This window comes from Rhincodon typus, chromosome 3, assembly GCF_021869965.1.
Source record: "Rhincodon typus isolate 14 chromosome 3, sRhiTyp1.1, whole genome shotgun sequence".
Taxonomy (NCBI): Eukaryota; Metazoa; Chordata; class Chondrichthyes; order Orectolobiformes; family Rhincodontidae; genus Rhincodon; species Rhincodon typus.
The window spans coordinates 119,668,756-119,685,532 of record NC_063334.1 but is presented as its reverse complement, the minus strand read 5'-3'; positions in this window follow the sequence as shown (position 1 = coordinate 119,685,532).

The window sequence follows — 16,777 nt, the reverse complement described above, 5'->3', positions numbered from 1 at the left end:
CCTATCCCCTCCTCCCACCTCAAGCCGCACCTCCATCTCCTACCGACCAACCTCATCCCGCCCCCTTGACCTGTCCGTCCTCCCTGGACTGACCTATCCCCTTCCTAACTCCCTACCTACACTCACCTTTACTGGCCCCATCTCCGCCTCTTCGACCTGTTTGTTTCCTCTCCACCTATCCTCTCCTCTATCCCTCTTCTATCCGCCTCCCACTCTCTCCCTATTTATTTCAAAACCCCCTTCCCCTCCCCCTTTTCTGATGAAGGGTCTAGGCCCGAAACATCAGCCTCTCTGCTCCTATGATGCTGCTTGGCCTGCTGTGTTCATCCAGCCCTGCACCTTGTTGTCCTGATTGTACGTTGCAACTGAGCTTTCATTTACAAAATCTCAGGCAGTGCTTTCTTGATCTTAACCATTTGCTGTCTAACAAAATTGCCTTTTGTTCCTTTACCATGCATCTTATGCAGATGCCCCCTGATTATCAACCCTTACAACACTGTCAAATTTCTCCCTATCTATTCCATCCAGATCCCTCGTGGTTTTGAATGCTTCTATCAGATCTCCTTTTAATCTTCTCACTATCATGGAGATTACCCCTAGCATCACCTATCTATCCATGTAACAGGACTTCTTCTTTCTTGGTTGGGTCAGGAGTCACAAGTAGGCCTGACTAAGCAGTGACTGTTCATTACTTTTCCATTTGCTGGCAAACCTGTTCTGTAGCACTTTATGTTTAGATGAATTGTTAATGTATTCTGGCACAGAGCACACCATTTGACATGTAATCCCAGATCAGTCAATGGAAGTGCACCTTTATAGCTAAGAGTGAAGGTCAGAAGTTTGAATGAGAATGATGGATAAACACACAGAGGGAAAACAAGCGTGATGGATAAACATGCACAAAGAAAAATGAAAAAGGTCAAATGAAACAAACATACGTGCAATTTGTTGTGTTAGAATGACAAGCAATTTTCATTTCTCAGTGAAACTGACAATGAGGTTCCATGCTTTTGTCGCATTCTTCATTTCTCATCAATTAATTATATTGTGTTGTAAGGAGTGCATTGAGTGTAGAAGTTGGGAGGTCATGTTGCTGCTGTACAGGCCACTTTTGGAATACTGCATTCAATTCTGGCCTCCCTGTTATAGGAAATATGTTGTGAAACTTGAAAGGGTGCAGAAAAAATTGACAAGGGTGTAGCCAGTGTTGGAGGGTTTGAACAATAGAGGGGGTATGAATAGGCTGGGGCTGTTTTCCCTGGAGCATCAGAGGCTGAGAGGTGACCTTATAGAGGTTTGTAAAAAGAAAGTGGACTAGTGTAGAAGGGCATAGATAGGGTGAATAGCCAAGGTCTTTTCCCCAGGGTAGGAGAGTCCAAAAGTACAGGACATAGGTTTAAGACAAGAGGGGAAAGATTTAAAAGGGACTTGAGGGGCAACTTTTTCACACGGAGTGTGGTGCGTGTATGGAATGAGCTGCCTGGGGACATGGTGGAGGTGGGTACAGTTACAACATTTAAAAGGCATCTGGATGGGTATATGAATAGGAAGGATTTAGAGGGATATGGGCCAAATGCTGGCGACTAGGTCAGATTGGGATGTCTGGTTGGCGCAGATGAGTTGAACTGTGTTGTATGACTCTATGACAATCCCTGAATGGACCCCCTTAACAATCACAATCTGTCTCTATGGTAGACAAACCGGAGGCTGGAAGAACACAGCAGACCAGGCAGCATCTGGAGGAAAGGAGCAGTTAACGTTTCGGGTATTACCCTTCTTACCCTTCAATCTGCCTCATGTTCACCTTGGTTTCTCAAGGTAAAAAGTGGCTTTATTTATAATCAACAACTCCAACTTGCACTTATATGACGCACTTAACATAGCAAAATGTTGTAAAGCCCTTCACAAATATATTATCAACTTATTGTTTTGACATGGGGACAGCAAGCCAGATTGAATGAGCCTCCGTAAACATGTATTCACAACAGACTGAAATGAAAACATTCAATAACCCTCAAAATTGTTCAATGGCTCCAAAACAGTCTTTATGAATAACTGATACCAGATACCAAATCCATAGCTTAAACCAAAATGATTGACAATTTATTATTAATGTTGTAACCTTAGCAGAGCAAAACTGAACAACGAAGTGATCTAATTAGTGTCTGTGATTGAAGCCCAATCCTTTTTGGATCATAGCCCCCATTCACACACAGACAGATGGACAGACACAGTTAAGGGATAAGTTAAATGAAAGAAAAGAGATAGAGCTGGTCAGTTCACTTAAGTAGTGCCTATGCTGGTTAATATCACAGGCACATGGGAGTGTATGTTGCCTGATTTCCGAAAGGCAATGCAAATTGTTTCCAGTAGGATCTGAGAAATAATTACTCAATTCTCACAGCTGGGATTCTATTCTTTGAATTTTCAAAAAGTTGGTAATGGGACCATAACCAGAGAGCAACCCAAATGCTGTCCCAGCCACCGGTCTTCTGACTAAAACACACTTCAAAACAATTCAAACTTTGTTTTCTCTTTCTGTTTTCATTTTCTATGCATGCTCTTAATTAGATGGGTCACCACTGGCCTCTCTGTTACAACCCATTTTAGCAGCCAAACATTTGCTAGCTGTGAGCATCATGTATCTCTGAAGCTGAAACATCTACAGTGTTCTTTGAACAACAATCAACCTGAATTAATTTCACAGGCGAAAATCTGTAAAAAGAATTGTTTGTTTGTTCTTTCTTTTGCAACAAAAACATGCTGCTTACAGTCCAAATGTCACCTTCAACTCACAGCTCACAGTTCACAGCTCCACCAAAAATGGGAAAAATAAAGAAAACCATGAGGGTTCAAACAATATTTTGACATTGGCATAGAAACTGGGCTATTAGGACAGATGATCAAAAGTTTAGTCAAAGGTATAGATTTTGAGAGGTTCTGAGGAAGGGTCACTGGACCTGAAATGCTAACTCTGTTTTCTCCTCCGCAGATGCTGCCAGACCTGCTGAGCTTTTCCAGCACCTTTGTTTTTGTTCTAGATTTTGAGAGGTGTATTTTTATTTTAAAAGTCTTTTGAAAGAATGTATGAGTCACTGGCTGGATCAGCATTTATGGCCTGTATCTCTTTGCCCTCTAGAAAGTCATGGAGAGCTGCCTTATTGAGCCACTACGATCCATAACTTGAAACTGAGAAGAGTTTGGTGACTGAAGCTCTGTAAAAGTCTGATTTCTGTGTGCAAGTTGGAATTTGCGAAATGATAGGCCATGGATCAATTCAGCAAGCAATCAATGTCTCAAAATACTTGAGCTAAATAGTGTGGATGAATCTGAATCTTATATAAGGCATCACGAATAAAGCCAAGGAGAAACCTCTTCATTGGAAGAGTACTTAGACTGTGAAACTCAATGAATATTTGAAGCCAGTAGCAAATACATGTTTGTGGCTGATGGAAGATTATCTTCCAAATTAATTCAACAGGGAATTCAGGAAAAGCTTCTTCAATAGAGAGTGGTTCAAGTGGGAGCTGGGGATTAAATTAGTTGAGTTGAATAGCAGCAGTATATTGAAGGGAAGCTGGTTTAGTACATAATGAAAAGAGGAATTAAAGATGATGCTGATGAGGTTCACCGAAATAAAGCAGGACAGTGCTCATATGGTGCAGTTGGTGTAGTTTCTTCAGATGAATGGTCTATTTATGTTCTGTAAATTCTATGCAGCTCGACACAAACTTAAAAAAAAGATGCTGGTTGCATACTCATGACAAGCTCTCAAACTATGTTTTTCTGCAGGGGACAGGGATAATAATCCAGTACCAGGCTCCCATCTGCACCTCCCCAAACCCACGGTTCCCATTAGTGCTGTCTTCACTTCATTATTCCGCAACGATCTGCATTCCAGCCTCTCTCAATTTCCATTCTTAACTTTGAAGATGCATAGAAACACATTGATCTTTGAAGAGGTGATTGGAGACTCACGTCTCCAGTCAGGCATCATAGAGTAGCTAAATGTGAAGCTGTACTAACTGGCCTTACAGATTGCTGTAATTGAACAGATGCTATACTGCTGGGGCTCTAGTGCTCTCCAATCCCTGGATCGAACTGCAGGAAAGAATATGAGATAGACTTTAAAAGGAGTGATATATTTGCATGAAATTGAGTTCTCAATCTCAGTCTCTAACACTTTCAGAAAGCTTGATGAGATTGTGAAGCAAAACCTTCAGTGACTTCATGAAATTTAAAGGTAAGATCCACAATAAGGCCATAAGAAACAGGAACAGGACTAGGCTATTTGGCCCCTCGAGCTTGCTCCACCATTCAATAGAATCAAGCTGATCCGACATTCCTCACTTCCACTTTCCTGACCTTTCCCCCTAAACCTTGATACGCCCATTGATCAAGAATCTATCCATTTCAGCCTTAAATACACACAAGAACTCTGTCCCCACAGGTCTCTGGGACAATTGCTCCAAAGACTCTCAATCCTCTGAGAGAAGAAATTTGACCTTGTTTTAAATTGGCATCCCTTTATTCTGAGACTTTGCCCTCTGGTCCTAGACTTTTCCATGAAGGGAAACATTGTTTCAGCATTTGCCCTGTCAAGCCCCTTAAGAGTCCTATATATTTCAATTAGATCACCTCTCATTCTTCTAAACTCCAGAGAGTAGAGTCCCAACTTGTTTAACCTTTTCTCATGAGACAATCTTTCTATACCAGTGATCATTCAAGGGAACCTTCTCTGCACTGTCTTCAATTAAATAATAAGTTTTCTTAAATAAGTGGATCAAAACTGCTCACAGTGTTTTAGATGTGGTCTCACCAGCACCTTGTACAGTTGCAGTAAGACTTCCCTACTCTTACATTCCAACCCCCTTGAAGTGAGGGTCAACCTTCCATTAGAACAAAGAACAAAGAAAATTACAGCACGGGAACAGGCCCTTTGGCCCTCCAAGCCTGCGCCGATCCAGATCCTCTATCTAAACCTGTCACCTATTTTCCAAGATAGTAGGAACTGCAGATGCTGGAGAATCCGAGACAACAAGGTGCAGGGCTGGATGAAGGGTCTAGGCCCGAAACGTCAGCCTTCCTGCCCTATGATGCTGCTTGGCCTGCTGTGTTCATCCAGCCCTGCACCTTGTTGTCACCTATTTTCCAAGGATCTGTATCCCTCTGCTCCCTGCCCATTCATGTATCTGTCTAGATACATCTTAAATGACACTATCTTGCCCGCCTCTACCACCTCCACTGGCAACGCGTTCCAGGCAGCCACCACCTTCTGCGTAAAGAACTTTCCACGCATATCTCCCTTAAACTTTTCCCCTCTCACCTTGAAATCGTGACGCCTAGTAATTGAGTCCCCAACTCTGGGAAAAAGCTTCCTGCTATCCACCCTGTCCATACCTCTCATGATTTTGTAGACCTCAATCAGGTCCTCCCTCAACCTCCATCTTTCTTATGTAAATAATACTCTATCTCTCATCATAGCTAGCGCCCTCCATACCAGGCAACATCCTGGTGAACCTCCTCTGCACCCTCTCCAAAGCATCCACATCCTTTTGGTAATGTGGCGACCAGAACTGTACACAGTATTCCAAATGTGGTTGAACCAAAGTCCTATACAACTGTAACATGACCTGCCAACTCTTGTACTCAATACCCCGTCTGATGAATGAAAGCATGCCGTATGCCTTCTTGACCACTCTATCCACCTGCGTTGCCACCTTCAGGGTACAATGGACCTGAACACCCAGATCTCTCTGTGCATCAATTTTCCCCAGGGCTTTTCCATTTACCGTATAGTTCGCTCTTGAATTGGATCTTCCAAAATGCATCACTTCGCATTTGCCTGGATTGAACTCCATCTGCCATTTCTCTGCCCAACTCTCCAATCTATCTATATTCTGCTGCATTCTCCAACAGTCCTCTTCACTATCTGCTACTCCACCAATCTTAGTGTCATCTGCAAACTTGCTAATCAGACCATCTATACCTTCCTCCAGATCATTTATGTATATCACAAACAACAGTGGTCCCAACACAGATCCCTGTGGAACACCACTGGTCACAGTTCTCCATTTTGAGAAACTCGCTTCCGTTACAACTCTCTGTCTCCTGTTGCCCAGCCAGTTCTCTATCCATCTAGCTAGTACACCCTGGACCCCATGCGACTTCACTTTGTCCATCAGCCTACCATGGGGAACCTTATCAAATGCCTTACTGAAGTCCATGTATATGACATCTACAGTCCTTACCTCATCTATCAACTTTGTCACTTCCTCAAAGAATTCTATCAAGTTGGTAAGACATGACCTTCCCTGCACAAAACCATGCTGCCTATCACTAATAAGCCCATTTTCTTCCAAATGTAAATAGATCCTATCCCTCAGTATCTTCTCCAGCAACTTCCCCACCACTGACGTCAGGCTCACCGGTCTACAAGTACCTGGATTATTCTTGCTACCCTTCTTAAACAAGGGGACAACATTAGCAATTCTCCAGTCCTCCTGGACCTCACCCATGCTCAAGAATGCTGCAAAGATATCTGTTAAGGCCCCAGCTATTTCCTCTCTCGTTTCCCTCAGTAACCTGGGATAGATCCCATCCGGACCTGGGGACTTGTCCACCCTAATGCCTTTTAGAATACCCAACACATCCCCCCCCTCCTTATGCTGACTTGCCCTAGAGTAATCAAACATCTATCCCTAACCTCAACATCCATCATATCCCTCTCCTCAGTGAATATGGGAACAAAGTACCCATTAAGAATCTCACTCATTTTCTCTGACTCCTCGCATAACTTCCCTCCTTTGTCCTTGAGTGGGCCAACCCTTTCTCTAGTTACCCTCTTGCTCCTTATGTATGAATAAAAGGCTTTGGGATTTTCCTTAACCCTGTTTGCTCAAGATATTTCATGACCCCTTTTAGCCCTCTTAATTCCTCGTTTCAGATTGGTTGTACTTTCCCGATATTCTTCCAAAGTTTTGTCTGTTTTCAGTCGCCTAGACCTTATGCATGCTTCCTTTTTCCTCTTTGCTAGTCTCACAATTTCACCCACCATCCATGGTTCCCTAATCTTGCCCTTTCTATCCCTTATTTTCACATGGACATGTCTGTCCTGCACTCTAATCAACCTCTCTTTAAAAGCCTCCCACATATCAAATGTGGATTTACCCTCAAACAGCTGCTCCCAATCCACATTCCCCAGCTCCTGCCGAATTTTCCTATAGTTGGCCTTCCCCCAATTCAGCAATCTTCCTTTAGGACCACTCTCGTCTTTGTCCAAAAGTATTCTAAAACTTACAGAATTGTGATCACTATTCCCAAAGTAATCCCCTAGTGAAACTTCAACCACCTGGCCTGGCTCATTCCCCAACACCAGGTCCAGTATGGCCCCTTCCCGAGTTGGACTATTTACATACTGCTCTAGAAAACCCTCCTGGATGCTCCTTACAAATTCTGCTCCATCTAAACCCCTAACACTAAGTGAATCCCAGTCAATGTTGGGAAAATTAAAATCTCCCATCACCACCACCCTGTTGCTCCTACATCTTTCCATAATCTGTCTACATATTCGTACCTCTATCTCACGCTCACTGTTGGGAGGCTTGTAGTACAGCCCCAACATTGTTACCACACCCTTCCTATTTCTGAGCTCTGCCCATATTGCCTCACTGCTCGAGTTCTCCATAGTGCCCTCCTTCAGCACAGCTGTGATATCCTCTTTGACCAGTAATGTAACTCCTCCATCCCTTTTACCTCCCTCTCTATCCCGCCTGAAGCATCCATATCCTGGGATATTTAGTTGCCAATCTTGCCCTTCCCTCAACCAAGTCTCAGTAATAACAATAACATCATACTCCCAGGTACTAATCCAAGCCCTAAGTTCATCTGCCTTACCTGCTACACTTCTCGCATTAAAACAAATGCACCTCAGAACACCTGTCCCTCTGCGTTCATCATCTGCTCTCTGCCTACTCTTCCCTTTAGTCACACTGACTTCATTATCGAGTTCCTTACAGGCTTTAGTTACTACCTCCTTACTGTAGCCTTCCTGATTACCTACTGCTAACTTTCTGTGTTTCATGCACAAATATCCCCAAGTCCCTTTGTGTTGTAGCTTTCTGCAGCTTTTCTACATTCAAATAATAATCTGGGGAAAAAAAATTGAACCCAAGAGAGATCAGAGATTAAATCTACTGCATTAGACTGCTCAGCAGTTGTAACAGAAGTTGTAAAATAGTAACAATTAAGCAGAAGTTAAGGAAGTAGACATATGGTAGGAATGTTTCAGGACAACCAAATGATCTGCTGTGATCCCAGACGAAGCCACAATTCTGGAACTCCCTCACTAACAGCATTGTGGGTTCGCAATGCTTAAATTTATTTAGTGTCCCACCATTCACTGCACTTTGGGGTAGGTTATGAATTCCACAGATTCACAAATCTTTGAGAGAAGTAATTTCTTATCGCTATTTTATATCTTCCACCCCTTCTCCTAAAACTATGATCTCTCATTCTAAGTTGTCCACAAAGGGAAACATTCTCCCCACGCCATCATTATCAATCCTCTTTAGCATCCTATATGCCTCAATTAGATCTCCTCTAATCCTTCAAAAGTCCAGACAGTATAAGCCTAAACTGTCTAATTTCTTTTCATAAAATAAGCCTTTCATCTCTGGAATGAATTGAATGAACCCTCTCTGAACTGCCTCCAAAGTAGTTATGTGCTTCTTGCTACTTCTATGTTCAGTTTGTATCAGAGCACCATGAGATCTAAGCAGCAATAGTCTAGTCCATTGTAATCAGTCAATGGAACTGAATAGCATACACCTCTGTCACTATAAATAGGCCAGGTCAGAAAGCTAGTACCAGCAATGAAATTGATGGGTGGAATGGCCTTCCTTACATTTTGGATCTTCAATAAAGTGAATGTCGAACAATTACGTAGGTTTCCAATAAACAACTTGAATCTTCAAATCACAAAACAATGATACTCAATCATCAATAAAGCTGTCTGATTCACAACAGAAAGAATGTTTTTTTCAAAAGAAAAGATTTTGCAACAACCATGACAGTTAAAAAGTCAGCATGATGGTTTAAGTTATTGAATAAAATTCCAGAAATAATAATTACATTGGAATAGCTAATCTCAACTCAAGCACAGGGCTTGCTTTGTAATGTTAATTGTCTTACAAGCCGAGGTCACCATATCTTTTATTGTATGAACAAAAATACCCTGCAAGTACCATTGATTCTTTTCTATTTTTGCAAGTATTCCTTGCTTTGAATGCATTTCTCTCTAATAATATGCAAAGGGATTTTGTTTGTAGCTTGGCTGAAAGGATTTGCTGCGTTGGTTTAAATGGAGGAACATGAAGAGAGGCTACAAAAATAAAGTTGCTGGAAAAGCTCAGCAGGTCTGGCAGCATCTGTGGAGGAGAAAACGGAGTTAACGTTTCGGGTCCTCAGAACGGTTCTGAGGAAGGGTCACCGGACCCGAAACGTTAACTCTGCTTTCTCCTCCACAGATGCTGCCAGACCAGCTGAGCTTTTCCAGCAACTTTGTTTTTGTTCCTGATTTACAGCATCCGCAGTTCTTTCGGTTTTTATGAAGAGAGGCTATTTCCCTAATGGTTGCTCTGCTATCTATGTAGAGCATGTTACATTTGTAACCCAACAGCATGTACCTCCATTCCCTCTGTAGTCTTTGATGCCCCTTGCTAAAGGAAGAAGGTCTATCAATATCAGTCCTTAAAGATCCACTTGTTGCCAGTAAAGGTGTGGTTAGGGGACACGGTCAGGGTGGAGTTGGGGGCAGAGAGGTGACAGTTCCAGTTGTGTTGAGATGTGCTGATGATGGTCTGATGAAGAGGCACTGGATTCAAAACTCTGCTTTCTCTCCACAGAAGCTGCCAGACCTGCTGATTTACGCTAACAAGTTCTGTTTTTGCTTCAGCTCTCCAGTTTTTTGTTTTATTTTAGTCAAGATGTGTCTTCTACCTTCATCCTTAAATGACCATCTCAAGTCATCGAGGAACTGTAATGCCTAGAAGGGGTGGTGGAGTGGTTGGCACTGCTGCCTTACAATGCCAGGGACCCAAGTTCAATTCAAGCCTTGGATGATGGTCTGTGCGGAGTTTGCACATTCTCCCCGTGTCTGCGTGGGTTTCCTCCAGGTGCTCCAGTTTCTCCCATAGTCCAAAGATGTGCAGGTTAGGTTGACTGGCCGTGCTAAATTGCCTGTAGTGCCCAGGGATGTGTAGGTGGATTAGCCATGGGATATGCAGGATTACAGAGATGGGAGGTGCATCTGGATGGGATGCTGTTCAGATAGTCGGTGTGCATTAATGGGCTGAATGGCCTGCCTCCACACTGTAGGGATTCACTGAATACCTGGGCAGATGTCATAACTCTCTGAGGGCTTTTCACCAGCAATCACGAGCCTGCCCCCCACTGCCGACTCCAAAAACTGGAGGATGAAAATGGTATGGTGGCAATATCTTGTGAGGAGAGTGGGACAATATGCTCTGGAGTTGAAAAGAATGAGCCGTGATTCTATTCAACTACACACAATTCTTACAGCACTCGATGGGTTAGATGTTTCCCTACTGGAAGGCTGAACAAATTCAGGTTGTTTTCTCTGGAGCGGTGGAGGCTGAGGGGAGACCTGATAGAAGTTTATAAAATCATGAGAGGTGTAGGTAGGGTTGACAGTCAGAATCATTTTCCCAGAGTTGAAACGTCTAATGCTCGAGGGCTTGCATTTAAGGTGAGAGAGGGGGAGAAGTTCAAAGTAGATGTGAGGGGCAAGTTTTTTACGCCGAGAGTCGTAGGTGCCTGGAACATGCTGCCAGGGGTAGTGGTGGAGGCAGATATTATAGGGACATTTAAGGAGCTTTTAGATAAGACCATAAGACATAGGAGCAAAAATTAGGCCATTCAGCCCACTAAGTCTGCTCCACCATTCAGTCATGGCTGATAACTTCCTCAACCCCATTCTCCTGCTTTCTCCCCATATACCTAGGTCCACTTGATAATCAAGAAGCTATTTATCCCAGTCTTAAATTCTGGAGTTTAAGCAGACGAATAAGCAAGGAATGGAAGGATATGGTCCACGGGCAAGCAGAAGGGATTAGTTTAATTTGGCAAAAGCAAATTACTGCACTTGCTGGAATCTGTTTTGAAAACAAAAAGTGCTGGAAATCACAGTGGGTCAGATAGCATCCATGGAGAGAGAGCAATCTAATGTTTTGAGTCTAGATGACTCAGTTTAACTTGTTCAGCATAAAATTGTGGGCTGAAGGATCTGCGCTGTACTGTTCTATGTTCTATGGAGAGTCTAGAAACATACAAACATAGAAAATAGGAGCAGGAAAAGGCCATTCAGCCCTTCGAGTCTGCTCCACCATTCAATATGATTATGGCTAATCATTCAACTCAGTGGCCCCTTCCTACTTTCTCCCCATATCTTCGGTCCCTTTCATCCTAAGAACTGTGTCCTAACGCCTTCTTATAAAGATTTAATGTTTTGGCCTCAACCACTTTCTGTGGCAGCCAGTTCTACCACTGTCTGTGTGAAGAACTCAGGGGACACAGTCTCGGAATAAGTGGCTGGTCATTGCCAGTTGGGAAGAGGTGGTGTTGTAACCTGGAACTGTGGTATCTTCCCTCCAACATTCTTTCTACCACACGGTCGATTAGAACCAGTCCCACACACACTGCCTACCATTGGTGTGGGTCGTAAGAATGTGCAAGCTGGCACTCGATCCATTTGACCAGGTTAGGAACGTACCTTCCTTGGTAAGTGCTTCAGGTGAGGTTAGCTCAGTTACTCCAATATAGCGCCGACGTTTTATTAACCGGCATCTACGGGACACATAATATACCGGTTGATCAAATATTCCGGATAATCAAGAGGCAAGTGTTGCCGCTGTGAATCCTGACCCAGCGAAGTTTCGAGACATCAACACACCTCCTAAAATCAGTGTAAGGATACACAGTAAGCAATATAAACGTAATTCATGGGGTGTGCACATCACTGATTTACTCTATTTACAGCGTAAATACTTGGACACCGCGGTAGAATGCATTATTCGAGTTGTAACCCAAATGCCGGTTTATCAAGGGAGATGGAGATGAGAGATACTGATTAAGACAATGTTTGCAGTAATTATTACTTGCACGGTTTCATTTAATAGACAACCACAGTGACTTTCCATTGCCTTAGATCACAAGTGACCTTTCTTTTCTATCAAGGCCAGGAGTGGGATGCGAACCTTCTGACTCAGAGGGTGGGACACTACCCACGGTGCCAGAGATCTCTGCCCCCACATGTAACTGCAGCACTCCTGGTGTGAATGGGTCCTCCAAAAGGTTTGTGCGAATCTGTATCAAACTCTTGTTGGCAGACTTAACACAAGACTTTTATTTGGTAAACATTGCAAAGAGAATACAGTTATTTGGTCTGAACGTCAAAAAAGAAGCAACGCTCACAAGACACCCACACCCTCCTGAGTAATCACCGATGAAAGAGTTTTTATTTTCGGTGAATAACGTTTTAATCACAGCAGAGATGAAAGTTCTGGTGGCAGACTTGTCTATTGATCACCAATTCAAGCTGTAGTCCAATCTCTTTACTAAAGGGAAAATGTGATGAAGATGAAATGACTGGCTCTTGGCAAAGCTTGAAAGAGGTTCCTTGACTAAACGATGCTTGTCTTTGGAGGTTAGCTGAACAATTTTTTCTCCTCCTCATCACTGGCTTTCTTATGGCACTGCCAGGAGTATTTATTTGGTTTGACTCCGGACATGGCTCTGACCCGGGGTGGGAGGTGGTGGGGGTGGGGGTCCTTCAGCCCAGACTGGCAGCCCTTTGTTGCTGTGGTCCCCTTCGCTGGTCCTGAGGAAAGATGGCAGCTCTTCTCTCCACCACACAGTCCACTTGGACCTCCCACGTTTTTACCACTCACTCGTGAGATGTGGACATCACTGGCCGGCTAGCATTTATTGCTCATCCCTAGTTGCCCTTGAACTGAGTGCCTTGCTGAGCCATTTCAGAGGGCGGTTGAGAGTCAACCACCTCTGCTGTTACTGAGTGCGAGGCAGTGCGAGGGCGGAGCCTGAATACATGAGCTAGGCAGCAGAGAGCTATGTGACGATCATTGGTGGGGATCATGGAGGGAAAACCATTCATGAAACTCCCTCACATTTGTCAAACTTCAGCCTATAATCTCCAATTAACAGGGTTCAGTCACTGGTTGGTGTAAACCAGCAACATAACCTTATACATGAGCACAATGAATACATGAATAAGAAGCGAATTGAGGGGTACGGATCCTGTAAGTGAAGACAGTTTCAGTAAGGAAGAGCAAAATGTGCTGGCACAGGCTTGGAGGGCCGAAGAGCCTGTTCCTGCGTTGTATTGTTCTTTGTTCTTGTTCAAGTATCATTTAGGCTAACTGCCTGCCTCTCATTCTCAAGTGAACGTTCAAATGTGATTCTATATTTTAAAATTGAGAGTCATAGAGACATACAGAAAAGGCCCTTCAGCCCATCAAGTCTGTGCCAACCTATCTAGCCCAATCCCACTTTCCCTATCTAGGCCCATAGAATGTTGTGATATTTCAAGTGGTCATCCAAGTTTTTAAAGGTTGTGAGGTTTCCCACCACAACTGCCCTCCCAGGCAGTGCATTCCATACCTCCATCAACCTCTGGGTGAGAAAGGTTTCCCTCAAGTCCCCTCTAAACCTCCTACCTTTCCCTTTAAAATTATGTCCCTTTCTTATTGACCTTTCAACTAAGGGAAACAGCTGCTTTCCATCCACCCAGTCCATGCCCCTCATATTCTTATAGACCTCAGTCAGGTCCCGTCCCAGTCTATTCTGCTGTAAGGAAACAACCCGAGCTTATCCAGCCTCTGTTCATTGCTAACATGCTCCATCCCAGGCAACATCCTGGTGAATGTCCTCTGCACCCTTTCCTTTCTACAGTGCCGTAAACACACTGCATACAGAACTCCAGCTGTGGCATAACTCTACAGACTGCTGATATTTTGAGTTTTGATATTTCAATTAATTCATGGGATGTGTGTGTCTCTGGTCACACCAGCAATTGCTTTCCATCCCTACCTGCCCCTAGGGCAGGTACTCCTCCCTATTTCCAATGAATGCTTCTCTGGTGATGTATTAATACAGTTATTCCTTTCTGTGAGCACCGAATGTTGTGGAAGGAAGATGCACCAGAGAGCAGGAATAAGCTATGAACATTCTTCACAGCTCAGGGACATGGCTAAGAGCCAACAAACAGGCAGAAGACCTGAAAAACTGCAACACAATGTATTAAGACCCTAAATAAAGAGTGCAGGAAAATCCCCTCATCACTTCAATCCCACATACTTTTTCAGTTCCAAACGGTGGTGGTATTAGAAATGCAGTGACAAAAATGTGCGAATAAGCCAATTAATGTGTTCGGACCAAAGAACACTTACCTTATCTCAACAAGAAATACAACTGGGATACTCCTCAAAAGGGAATTCATTTTTATTCAAAGTCAAAAGCTCTACATGATCCAAAATGTAAATCACAGTGTCATAGAATCAGAAGCATAGAAACAGGCCCTTCTGCTATGCCGACCAACAAACACCAAACTACACTGATCACATTTACCTGCACTTGATCCATAGCCTGCTATGCCCTGACATTTTAAGTGGTCATTCAGATGCTTCTTAAATGTGAGAGTGCCTGCCCCCACCAACCTCTCAGGCAGCATGTTCCATGGGTGAAAAATATCTTTCTTCTGATCTCCTCTAAACCACTTGCTCTTCGCCTTAAACCTATGCCCGCTGGTCTTAGACATGTCTGCCATGGGGAAGACATTCTCACTACCTGCTCTGTCTATGTCTCTCGTAATTTTGTATACCTCAATCAGATACCTCCTCAGCGTCCTCTGCTCCAGGGAAAACAAAACCAGCTTCTCCATTCTCTCCGCATCACAGAGACTTTTCATCCCAGGCAACTTCATGGTGAATCTCCTCTGCATCCTCCCCAGTGCAAACTATGTCCTTCCGATGGTGTGGCGACCAGAACTGCTTGTGGTGTTCCATCTGTTGCCTAGTCAATGTGTTATAAAGTTGGTCAGAAGCCACACGACACCAGGTTATAGTCCAACAGGTTTATTTGAAATCCCAAGCTTTCGGAGCACTGCTCCTTTGTCAGGTAAAGTGATGCAGCGATCACAGAGAGGGGTAACTGTATTAATAGTTCACCTTGGGAAGTATTCATCGGACATAGGGAGGGTAAGTGGGAAAGGGCAACAAATAGTGGTCTGGCCTGTGACACACACATCCCATGTATTATCTGAAATATCAAGACTCAAAATATCAGCAGTCTATAGAGTAACACCGCAGCTGGAGTTCTGTATGCAGTGTGTTTACTGCACTGTAGGAAGGCAGGGGTGCAGCGGAGATCCACCAGGATGTTGGACTACACCTGGTGTTGCGTGACATCTGACTTTGCCCACCCCAGTCCAACACCAGCACCTCCACTTCATTATAAATTTGTAACAAGACTTCCTTGTTCCTATAGTATACATCCTGACTAATGAAGGCAAGCATCCCGTATGCCTTCGTCACGACTCTGTCTACCTGTGCTGACACCACTTCTGGGATCTGTGGACTTGTACACTAGGGTCACTTTGTTCATCAGTAATTCTACCAGTCATTATTTATATATAATATATACTTCCCTTATTAGGCTTACATCATCTCGCACTTACTGGCTCAAATTCCGTCTGCATTTCTCTGCCCAATTTACCAGCTGATCAATATCAGACTGTAGCCTGAGACCATCCTCCTTATGTCAACAACACCACAAATAGTCACGCCAATTTTTATTCCTTGGAGGGAAGATTAAAAATGATCGAAGGCTGTGTATTTACTCATGTTCTATACCTGAGAATCAATTATTCCAATTCGATATTCAGTAGGTACATTTGCAATTGTGATTCTCAGCAGCCATCAGCTCATCTTGAGTTTTCTTGTCTTCAAAGTTTGTAGTGACTAGTGAGAGACAAATAACATTGGGCAGCTTGCTGACAGGCCACAGCCCCATCACCCAACTGTGGTTGATAAACATAGAAACATAGAAAATAGAAGCAGGAGTAGGCCATTCACCCATTGAAAATGTTCATCCATTCAGTGTGATCACGGTTAATCTGATAATCCTAAAAATTCACTTTCTCACCTTTCCACAAAGTTCTAACTAATTAAAAATCTGTCTGTGTCATCCTTGAGAATCCTTAATGAGCCAATTTGGACAGCCCTCTGTGGCCAAGAATTCCACAGAATAACTTCTCTCTGGGAGAAGGAATTCCTCCATATTTCAGTCTTAAATGGATGACCCCTTAGTCTAAGATAATGCTCTCTAGACATAGATTCCCCCACAAGGGGAAACAACTTTTCCACATCTACCTTACTAAACCCCTGAGGAATCTTTTATGTTTCAATAAGGTTGTCTCTCATTCTTCTAAACACCAATGGGTACAGGCCCAATCTATTCAGCATCTCCTCATAAAATATTCCCTCGACACCTGGGATCAACCTAGTGAACCTTCTTTGATCAGCCTTCAATGGCAATATACCTTTCCCTAGATAAGGAGGCCAAAACACTTTACAGTATTCCAGCTGTGGCCTAACAAGTGCCCTGTCTAGTTTTAGCAAGGCTTCCCTATTTTTACGATCCATTCTCAGTGGAGTTTGGAAGGCAAAGGATGACCTTACAG